This window comes from Carettochelys insculpta, chromosome 1 (assembly GCF_033958435.1).
Source record: "Carettochelys insculpta isolate YL-2023 chromosome 1, ASM3395843v1, whole genome shotgun sequence".
Taxonomy (NCBI): Eukaryota; Metazoa; Chordata; order Testudines; family Carettochelyidae; genus Carettochelys; species Carettochelys insculpta.
In genome coordinates, this window is record NC_134137.1 from 320,915,386 (window position 1) to 320,926,869 (window position 11,484).

General features: G+C 44.0%; 1 protein-coding gene across 1 annotated transcript in view; it reads right to left on the reverse strand.

Moving 5' to 3' along the window:
- ARID2 (AT-rich interaction domain 2) overlaps positions 1-11,484 on the reverse strand; it is a 206,922-nt gene that overhangs the window by 30,556 nt on the left and 164,882 nt on the right. The gene's annotated exons all lie outside the window — the stretch shown is intronic.

Genomic DNA, 11,484 nt, shown 5'->3' on the forward strand with positions numbered 1-11,484 from the left:
ACAGCCCCAGCCCTGCAGAAACGCTGCAGGGCGGGGAGGGGGAAACCAGCTGGAGGCCAAGGCTGGCTGCCAGAATCTTCCTCCTCTAGACCAACTGCAGTATGGGCAGGGGCAGTTGTAGACTAGGGGCCAGTCCCTGGAGTGATGCCTCCCCCAAACCAGCTGGGGAACCACAGCTGGAGGCTGAGGTTGGACATCCCCACACCAGCACCATGTCCCACCCCTACAAACAGGTTGCAGGCTAGGGGAGCAGGGGTTGCTGGAGGCCAGGGTCACTTCATGGAGCCTCACCCCTTCCCTGGACAGGCTGCAGGGTCAAGGAGGGGGCACATGCAGGCCAGGACCAGCCCTCAGACCCTTGTCCCCGCCCCAGCTGTCAGATGTGTGTGTGTATATGGGGGCGGTGGGGGGTGTGTGGAAGTTGCATGCTGAGGTACATTTCCCGTTTGTTTAAAAATCTATTACTTGGCTTAAGGACCTAAGCAACACTGAGTAAATCTTCTAGAAGTATATAAAGAAAGGCTGAAATGTGGATTCATTTACCCTTAAAAAAGGGTATATCCTCCTCTTCCCACACACCCATTTCTTGTGTGCATCTGAAATACGTGTCTTTCCCACCCTATTTTTCCTACAAGTCTCTGAATAACTGGAATGCTAGTAATATGACGACACTATTCTTTTGTACACCTTCTTCACAATTTATACATCATGGGGGGAAAAAAAGGGCAGGTCTCAATATTTTTTCTTTTCCTGTTCAAGCCACTTTCAAATATTATGTACTACGTTTTACTTCAGTCTAGACTATTGTTGTAGGAACTGAAATCAACAAACAGTCATGGAAACGGAAATCAACAGTTTAACATGCTTCTCCCTTCATCAGGGAAAGCCTGCAAAAACACTCTGAAATGTATGTCACACCTCTAGACCATGAGTTAAATAAAAACTATGCTGCTGCCTGAATCGGAGGCACTGATGTCCAAATATTCACTAGTAAGAATAACTGTGAAATCACAAAACTATTTTCGTCTTAAGATTGCAAAGCTATTTTACAAGTACTAAAGAATGGATCCTGACACCATACTTTACATCGTAGGTAAATACAGGTGGACACTACAGATAGTGACATTAAACAATATTAAAAGAAAATAAAGACTGCCAAATCAACCACTCCAACTTTGAGTTCATGGAACTGTAATTTGCCCGCTTGTGCATAAGAATTATGATACAGTCTTTAATTACACAATTATACACTATTTTTTTCTACAAGACTCTTGCTTCATTCAATATACAGGATAGGTTGTGCTTTGTGAGCAAGTCAGGGTTCTGTAACACAGCACACTTGTCTGTAAACCCCCATCCTGTTTGTTGTCAGACTTTACACACTTAGTAGTCTTCTACCATTTTATCTATAATTTCCTAAAACTGAAAAACAAAAATGTAATCCTGTGGAACCACACCAAACTCTTAAATGAGTCATCAGCAGGGTTGGGATCTTTAGATACACCACAGAGATCTCTACCGTTTGAGCTCATGGAGTACCTGGTAGCAGTGGAAGGCTGTTATTTTCTACATGGCACTAACAATAGTTGGGGATAGACACAAAAACTCTGGCAGTGGGTTTCACAGCTACTTGCTAGATCACCAGGAATGCAAACTCCAGAAATCTGGGTTCTAATCAGGCTGCATGGGGGAGTGTTCTCAAACGGCCACTGATCCTTCTGTTCCTAGCACCCTTCTCCCCACCACCAACTGCTAACCTGCTGGGCTTCTTATCATCTTCCTTCCTCTCTCCTGGCTCCTGCCTCCATTTCTATCCTCCCTGCCGTGTGGCTCCTGCCCTCCCCTAACCCATACTCTTCCCTCCTCTTCTCCCGTTCCCAGCTCCTACCCTTCTTTTCATTCCCTCTGCTTCTGCTCCTTGTCCCCATAACCATCTTCTGCCTCCTGCTCCTGAGCTGCCCGCTCTTTAGATTTCTATCTTACCTCTGAATTTCTGCTGTCTCCTTGCCCTGCATCTCTTCCCTTTTCTATCACATTGCTCCTCATGCCTCTGAATTCTTTCAGGCAACTGCCTCCCTCTCCTCCATGCTGCCTGACTGTCACCAGGAGAACATTAAGAGCAATGGAAAGTCTCCCTGCTCTCAGTTCTTATACCTGGTGACACAGCAGCTCTGACAGCCCACTGATGCATCATGTTTAGTTATTCTGTAGAGAGAAAATACTGGTCTGCCCATAAAAGCAGTGGAGATATAGAGCAAGGTCAATTCAGATGGAATCATTGGAGAATATAGTTGTGAATCAGAATTATGCAGTATAACTGTTCAAATTAATATAAAAAGTTGACTGACAGCCCTCCCCCCGCCCTTTACAAAGAAATACTGAGTAGCTGGATTCTTATTTATCTTATCTTTAAGGTTCACAAAGGGAGAGGTGAAACATAAACCCTTACTTCCCATGCACAAGAAGAAATATACCTTTCTACACCCTTACCTTCCACAAACACCACATGAGGAGAGCCAACATACGTACACTCCCATACGCATCTCTCTCACAGGGGAGAAGGGGATTGATTGACCCCACATGCCCTGTCTGGTGCTATACATCCTCTATGGCTGGTTGGGTCCCCAGGATGGACCTCTCTCTCCCGATCTCTGGTCCCATGTTTTCCTGGGGGAATAAGCTGGGAGCCACGCAGGGTCACATGCCCCCTTCCCCAGATTTCTGCCACGGTTAAAACCAGAACGTGGCCAGCAGCAACCTTTTGACACTATGTGGGAAGAAGTGATAGGAGCTGCTTCCAGCCTAGGGGATAGGGTGGGGTGGGGGAGACAATGACTTGGCCTGTATCCTTGCAGAACTCAACTCTTCAACCTCTCACACTGCCTTTTTGTAGTTGGATGCAGCTTTACCCTTCCTACCTGCACAGAGTTGATAGACAGCCAACATTTCCAGGTTACTGCTGGTCACTGACATAGTCCAGCCATCTCCTGCCCACTGTCTACTTCACAGGCACGAAAGGGTTAAGCCCCATGGATACACTGTGCACTAGGACCTAGAGAATCAGACTTCAGGGGCTTCACTGAACCTGGCTAGAGAAGTGACTCAGCAGGGGAAGGCACTCGGGATAGCACAGCCCCATGCTCCCTGAGGCAAGACCCACAGCAAAGAGGGGAGAGCACGCGAAGAAGGGGCTAAGCACCTGTTCGAGGGCTGCCGCATAGCTTGTGGGTTTGGGGTATAAACAGGCTGGAAAGTGCTTCCTCCTCATCCATCTGGAGATTAGCCGAAGGACAGAGAAGTTTCAACTTACTAGCAGTTCATAAGACTTTGGCATATTCAGAGCTCAGCTTCTAGCCAGTGAACTGGGCTGTAGGGCCTTGCGCTTCTCTGGAGCACCAACCCAACAGAGGCAGAAGGGGAAGGAAGCAGCCTGTCAACCATGCTGTCGGTAAGCTAAGTAGTCCTAACAGGGGCTGGTTTTCGGCATAGCACTGCATGTAGAACGTGCCCAGCAGGGGGTTACACTGGAGTAGAAGGACTGGGGGGGAGGAGGGGCAAAGGTGAAAAGCAGGGAGAGGACAGTGAGAGAGGGACCATCTAAAGGGCTGACATGTAAGTGGCTGCTGCCTGGCCACACTCACCAACCATCACAGCTCACATCTTGCAGCACGTAGGCAGTACTGGGGGGAAACGGAATGTGTAGTGAAGCCCTGCTGTCCGAGACCTGGCATACAGCAGAGGCTGCACTAATGGACCAGCAGGGGACTGGCCAGCCCTCTGTGCTGCATCTTCACTCTGCCACCAGTCTTGTACACCCACCACTATCATCCCACTCACTTCTGTTAGGCAGCCAGCTGGAGAGCAGGGATACAGTGCCAGAAGTGTACCTGCCAGTACTGACGGAGGGAGACAGAAAATATGGGACAATCTACCGATTTTTAAGAAAAAGTCAGGACATGCAGGAAAGCTTAAATATGAGACTGTTACTTTAAAAATTGGACATCTTGTCACCCTAAACAGGGCAAAGAGAACACAATGGAAGGACTAATTTAATGAGCTCCTTTTGGTACCCAGCAGAAGCATGCAGGTTCAAAATCCAGAGGAGAATGGATTTACGCCATCCTCTGCTAGTTTGTCTTTCAGGAAATAAAGCTAGATAATCTTCTGACCTTGCAATCTATGACTGTATTCAAGGGGAACACTGAAAGTGACTGTATAGAAAGTGTTCTCAAATACACAAAGTAAAACTGAAAAAAACTTTTGCTAAGTTCTTACAATTATAACAATCTTAGGTGTTACTTTTAACAATAGCAGTTATAAAACGTTAATTGTTAAACAAGATGTTTAAGAAACCAAATGAAGATACCATAACATTACAACGTTTTGACTCTTTCTCCCTGTTCCATAGTCTCAAAGATGTAACGATGGAAACAGGTATGATGGGAATCCAGGGACAATCATGCCTTCTGAACTACTCCCAGAGCACACATCTCGAGCTAAACCCCTGATGCTGACTTTGGAAGTAGCTGTTTGCACACCAGAACTGGAGGTAAGACCCTATCATCGCACCCTCCAGAGTGCATACACCCTGACTGCAGAGTGCATACAGAGTGCATTAAAGCATACAAAGTAAAGAAAATCTACAGAAGGACATAGTCCAACCTTTAAAACAAATATCCATATGGGCCCCAATCCAGCACAGCACTTAAGCACTAGAAGCATTTAAATTCTGTTGACTTTGATGAAAAAATCAGTGGCTCAAATTACTTTGCTGGACCAGGCCCTTACTGTACAGCTCATGCCTAAGGCTCCATATTTGTTCCTGAGGTCATAGATTCCATGAATTTTGTGACATTTATGACTTCAGAAATGGTCCATGTGGAGCTGCCTAAGTGGCTCGGGCAGGCCCTTGAGCCGCCACACTGGCTGCTGTTGGGGCAGTTTCCACAAATCTCCTGTCCCCCAGAAGTAGGAGTTTGGGTATATGGGGCTGGGGAGTGGGATGCAGCGACTACCTTAGGGAGAGAGGGGAGCTGCCTGTAAAGATGACAGGAACTTGCCACCCTCAGTTCCTAGCTCCATGTGTCCTTCCACTCCCATCCCCTCCACCAGTTCCCACTGGCTGTAGTTTCCAGTCAACTGGAGCTATAGAACTGGAGCCTGGGGCAGGATGGAGGCAGCACGTGGAGCTAACAGCTGGAGGTTGCTGCTTCCCAGGAGCCAGGTGGGGACCCTGCCTCAGTCCTACCAACCACTGTGCCCAATATCAGCAGTGTTCCCTGGGTCTTCCCTCCAGGGCAACCCCCACCTCCAAGCTCTGGTCAGGGAAATATAGTAAAAGTCATGGATAGGTCACAGGCCATGAAGTTTTGCTTACTGCCCATGACTGGTCCATGATTTTTACTGAAAATACCCATGATTAAAATATAGTCTTGCTTATGCCACACAAAGACTTCCAGGACTAATATAAAGCATGAGAGACAGCAAGAAGGTAGATGAGGTAATATGTTTAATTGGACCAACTTCTGTTGATGAGAAAGACAAGCTTTTGAGGTTACAGAACTCTTCTAATATTCTGGATCTAACACAGCTACAACCATACTGCGTGTAAAGCATTATATTCATTTAATTCATGTTGCAAATCAAGTCTCAGTGTTCATATTTCAATGTACTCAACCTTCCAATCCCACGGTATGTCTATACTTACTGTGCATTTGGTGCACCACAATCGATCCTCCAGACATAAAGGACGTAACATCTACAAAATCCAGCTGTCTACCCTACTTGAATGCCTCACTTTTAAAATGGGTAGTCTAGTCAAAAGAGTCCAAACTGGATACTTACCACCAAGTACAGCTACTCAAGTGCAACCCCGTAGATACTGGGTTTCAGTAGAACAGTTAACTGGAATAAACTACCTGGAATAAGTCGCATGATGCAAATCCTTAATTTTTATTTTTACTTTGCTTTATTTCCCCTTCCTTATTCTGTCCCCGACCTCTACCACTTTCTGTTCTGTGATCTACCTATTTCTATCCTGTCCTCACAGACATTCAGCTCACCCATTTCCCTGCTTCTCTTTTTCCCCTAGGTGCTGGCTGGTCTGCCCTAAACCAGGTCCACAAGGATGAAAACCAATATCCTCATCTCTTTAATCCTTCTAACCTCATTTCCAATCCTATATTCTCTCTAACCTTATTTCTGTTCCCTTCCCTTCCTTTTCCTTCCCTCTTTCATTTGTGCTCTAGTTTAAAATAAAATTTAAAAAGCAATGCACTAAGAGACTTGGACAAAATGAATCCAAGTAACAGTATAGTCTTGCCATTGTTACGCATTTCCTTCTTCAATGCTCTCATCCCACGGTATTTTCTCTCACTGTGTCATGTCTAAAATTAGAATCTCTTTAAGGTATTGACTGTCTCCCATTTGTTCTGTCACATGGCTAGTATACTTTAGGTGCTGTATAAACAACCAAATAATCCTTGCATGACATTGAGAACCGATCCTTTGCAAGCACAGCATCAGACAGCAGTTTGGCATGGAATACAAGATCAAGAAAGATGAGGAACAAAACTGGAGTGGCTGGTGTCATGTGTTTGTACAGTGCCTCATACAATGGTGCTCTAAACTTTGTGGTTCCACTAACACTATTGCAATACAAATAAAATATTAATACACACACACACACACACGGGAGGGGAGATATGTAGGCAGCTGGGTGTCTCCTTTTATGCTTCCCATGGACTAAGGCCCTGGAAGGAGCAGCCTGCAGCACCAGGGTAAGCCAACACCTGGGGCTAATTAAGCAGCTGTGGCCAATCAAGGCCTGTGGAGCCCTTGAAAAAGGCCCCCCCAGGAAGGAGGGGAAAGGAGATAAAGGATGGACAGAGACTGTGGAGAAAATGACTCACAAGGGAGAAAAACTGTGGTTATCTGTGGAAGGTATTGGGGAAAAGGGGGTCTGGTGGAAGTGGCCCAGGGAGGTGGACTGTGGCACTAGTAGGGCCCAGGGAGGGAAGCCCCTCCTGCCACAGCTGCCTAGGGTCCCTGGGCTGGAACCCAGGATATGTGGTAGGGGACCAGGTTCTCCCCAGACCACCCCACGAGGGGCGACAGCTGAGGAGCAAGCCTTGTCCCTGAAAGACTGCATTTTTGGATTAGCAAATGATGCGAATGGCCCAGTGATGCTGTGATCCAAGCCCCTGCAAGTACAGGAAGCAGAGCGAGGGGCACAGCGGGCCTCTGAGGCTGCTTTTAAACCACCAAGTAGTGCAGGAACCCACAAGGACAAGCCTGGGGTTGTGTTACTATATATTAATAATAATAATAATAGTAGTAGTAGTAGTAGTAGTAGTAATAATAATATCCCAGCAGAGGAATAGGAGGAGAAAAGATTGCAAATGGCCAGGATGTCCTGATAAAGTATTAAAGATGATAGACTAAAATTTTCAAACTAGAATGTTGTTGAACCTTAGGCTCCTAAAATGCATATTTAGATGGATTTTTCAAAAGTGCTCAAGAGCTGGCATAACTCTGGTTCCACTGAAGTCACTAACTGCACTCTAATTGACTCATGAAACTAGAGACAGGCTAATGCAGAGCATTTTACAAGTCCCCACCCTTAAATAAAAATGACCCATCTTTCATTGAATTGCAGATGATCGGCACCTGTGGAAAAAATCAGTCCATGATTACTTAAGTTGCTTCAAGATAGATTCAGGAGTTTAGAGACACAGATTTGAAAATTTAGATATAGTATTTCCCAGATTATGGAATGGATTGATAATATTAAATCTAATGGAAAAACTGAATTGCAAGTCTGGAGATAGAAGAGGACCATCAACAGCTTAATAAAAATCTAACAGAAGACTGAGCACACAGCAGAAATCTTGTTTTCCTTATTACATGTCTTGCTTAAATGTACTGGGATTAAACACATTATACAATATTAGAATTCCTTAAATAAAGGAAGTACTCCATATTTTCAGGACAGAAACAAAGATGTGAAATTTCACCTAAATATACTGCTGCCTTGTTTTGAACAGTTCAGTACTCAAGCATGTACTGTTTGAAACAGCCAGCTCTTTACTGAAGTGTATTTTTTACTTGAACCACTGCACAATATTCCATCTGAGGCCTAATCAACGAGGAGTATAGCAGAAGAACTACTTTTCATGTCTTGCTTATAACACTTCTGCTAATACATCTAATAATTATGTTTGGGTTTTTTTGTAAGAACTGTTATGCTGTTAACTGGTATGTAGGTTGTTGTCCACCATGATCCTACCTCTCTTTCTGCAGTACTCCTTCCTACGCAGTCATTTCTAATTTTTGTATGTGTGCAACTGACTGTTCCTTAGTAAGTGGAGTACGTTGCATCTGTCCCTATTAAAGTTCATTCTATTTACTTCAGATCATTCCAGTTTGTTCATATCACTTTGAATTTTAATCCTATTCTCCAAAGCACTTGCAATCCCTTTCACCTTGGTACTGTTCACAAATTTGGTAAGTGTATTCTCTATGCAGTTATCTAAACTGGTGTTTCTCAACCTGTGTAGCCCAAATAATATCCTCATGGCTATCTAGTGTGTGTAACACAGAGAGAGAGAGAGAGAGGCTGAGGTATACATAATACACTGCACATATCACCCACAATGATAAAGAGGTTGAGAACCACTGATCTATATCACTGAAGATACTGAACAGAACCAGACCCAGAACTGATCCTTGTGGTATCGCCATTCAATATGTCCTTTCATCTTGACTGTGAACTACAGCTACCTACTCTCTGACAACAAATTTCTTAACAGTTATGCACCTACTTTATAGCAGCTCTATCTAGGTTGGATTTCCCTAGTGTGTTTAAGAGAAGGTCATACGTGACGGTTTCAAAGTCTTACTAAAGTCAAGATATACCACATCTAGGCTACGTCTACATGTGCATGCTACATCGAAATAGCTTATTTCAATGTAGTGACATCGAAATAGGCTATTTCGATGAATAACGTCTACACGTCCTCCAGGGCTCGCAACATCGACGTTCAACTTCGACGTTGGGCAGCACCACATCGAAATAGGCATTGCGAGGGAACGTCTACATGCCAAAGTAGCACACATCGAAATAAGGGTGTCAGGAACAGCTGCAGACAGGGTCACAGGGCGGACTCAACAGCAAGCCGCTCCCTTAAAGGGCCCCTCCCAGACACAGTTGCACTAAACAACACAAGATCCACAGAGCCGACAACTGGTTGCAGACCCTGTGCATGCAGCATGGATTCCCAGCTGTGGCAGCAGCAGCCAGAAGCCCTGAGCTAAGGGCTGCTGCACACGGTGACCATAGAGCCCCTCAGGGGCTGGAGAGAGAGCGTCTCTCAACCCCTCAGCTGATGGCCGCCATGGCGGACCCCACTATTTCGATGTTGTGGGACGCAGATCGGCTACACGTGCCCTACTTCGACGTTCAACTTCGAAGTAGGGCGCTATTCCCATCCCCTCATGGGGTTAGCGACTTCGACATCTCGCCGCCTAACATCAATTTCAACTTCGAAATAGCACCCAACACGTGTAGCCATGATGGGTGCTATTTCGAAGTTGGCGCCGCTACTTCGAAGTAGCGTGCAAGTGTAGACGAGGCCCTACTGTTTCTTCCATTTCCACAAAACTGGATACCCTCTCAAAGAAAGCTAGTGAGTTTGTTTGATATGATTTGTTTTTGACAAAACCACGCTTTTACCTATTATCTTATTACTTTCCAAGTTTCTGCAAACTGACTGCTTAAGTACTTGCTCCATTATCTATGCTGGTACAGAAGTTAAACTGACTGGTCTGTAATTCCCTGATTGTACTTATTTCCCTTTTTATAGATGGGCACTATCTGCTCTTTTTCAGTGCTCTGGATCTCTCCCATCTTCTAAACTTTTAATACAAATGGCTCAGATGTCTCTTTAGTCACCTTCTTGAGCAGCATTTCTTAAACTTTTTGAGACCACAGAACACCAAAGAGTAATATTTTTATGCAGAACACCTATTAAAACTTTATGGAGTAACTTAATCAGATATCATAGCAATGGGGAAAAAAGTCACACATTTGTCTCTCATTCTCTTCTTCAACTATCTGAAAGAATGACTTCTAAAAGTTTCGAGAAGCATTTTCTAACTCCAGTCAGAGATGTGTCTAGGGAACAAATGTCCTCAGTCAATTATTTTAGTTAAGAACAATGAGTTCAATCTTCGATAAGACACTTCTACCATTTTCCATAACCACAGGATCTTTTATGAGGTGACCTCAAAAAAGCCCACACTGCACAAACAAGAGAAGCCACCCACACACGGTATTCTAAGCAATGCTTCCACTTTGGGACAAATCTATTACTTGTCAAAATCTGGGGAATCTTCATGCTGCACACTGGTGTATACAGATATAGATTTTGGGTACGACTACAATAGCCCCATTCTTCGAAGGGAAATTGATAAGCAAGCAGGTTGGAGGAGGCTAATGACGTGCTGTGATGCTTTTTGGGAGTAAGGGAACTTTGAAGTTTGGCAGGTATTTCAAAGCGCCCACAGCCACAGTGCCCATCAGTGCTTCGAAGTTCCTTTGGTGGCCATTATGCTAATGAGGTGCTGCATATGCACTGCAGCGCCTTCTTAGCCTCCTCCGATTGTGCTGATTAACATGTACCCCTTCAAAGAAGGGGGCTCATGTAGACAAGCCCTTTCATTTACATTTTGCAAAAATTTCATGACATTGTATGTGTTCTTACAGTTATAAGATAATTATTCATCATTAGACAAAAGAAATCTCTTCTAGTAAAGAGTTAAGGCATCAGACAGACTTCAGTAGAAGTCTCACTTTATGACAATGCAGGCATACCAGCTTGAGTAAGCGGCATCAGTTCCTAAGTGGATTTTAGGTGTAGCTCTGTTTATGTCCATAAACCTATATCTACTAAATATTAAAATGAAATCTACATCTACTAAAATTACTGAAATATCAAGTTATAAAAGTTTCTTTACTCAATACCTGCTTGATATCTCTTTTTTCTCTAAATCAGATTATGAAATAATTTTTTAAAATTAATTCTCTAAAGTGAATTAGAATTCTCTAAAGAATTTCATTTAAAAATGAAATTAAGGGGTTTTTCTGACCATATAAAAATAACTCCAGAGCATGTTAAAAAAAAAAAAAAAGTGAGTATGATCAGAATTTACCTGAACATAGTACTGAGATGTACAAACTGGACTACTACAATTTACATTAGAACAGTAAGTGCTGAATGTTATATTAAGAACGGACATATGCTATTGCCTATATTGGTGGCGAGGTACAAGGACAATCACACTTACAAATGTAAATAAAGTTTACACTCAAAAAGAAAGCAAAGCCCCTATCTTCCCATCTGAACCATGCACCAGACTCTTATGCCCGTGTAGAGTCAATTGGATAGAATTGCAGAATCGAGGCCTATGGTGGGGAAAAAAACC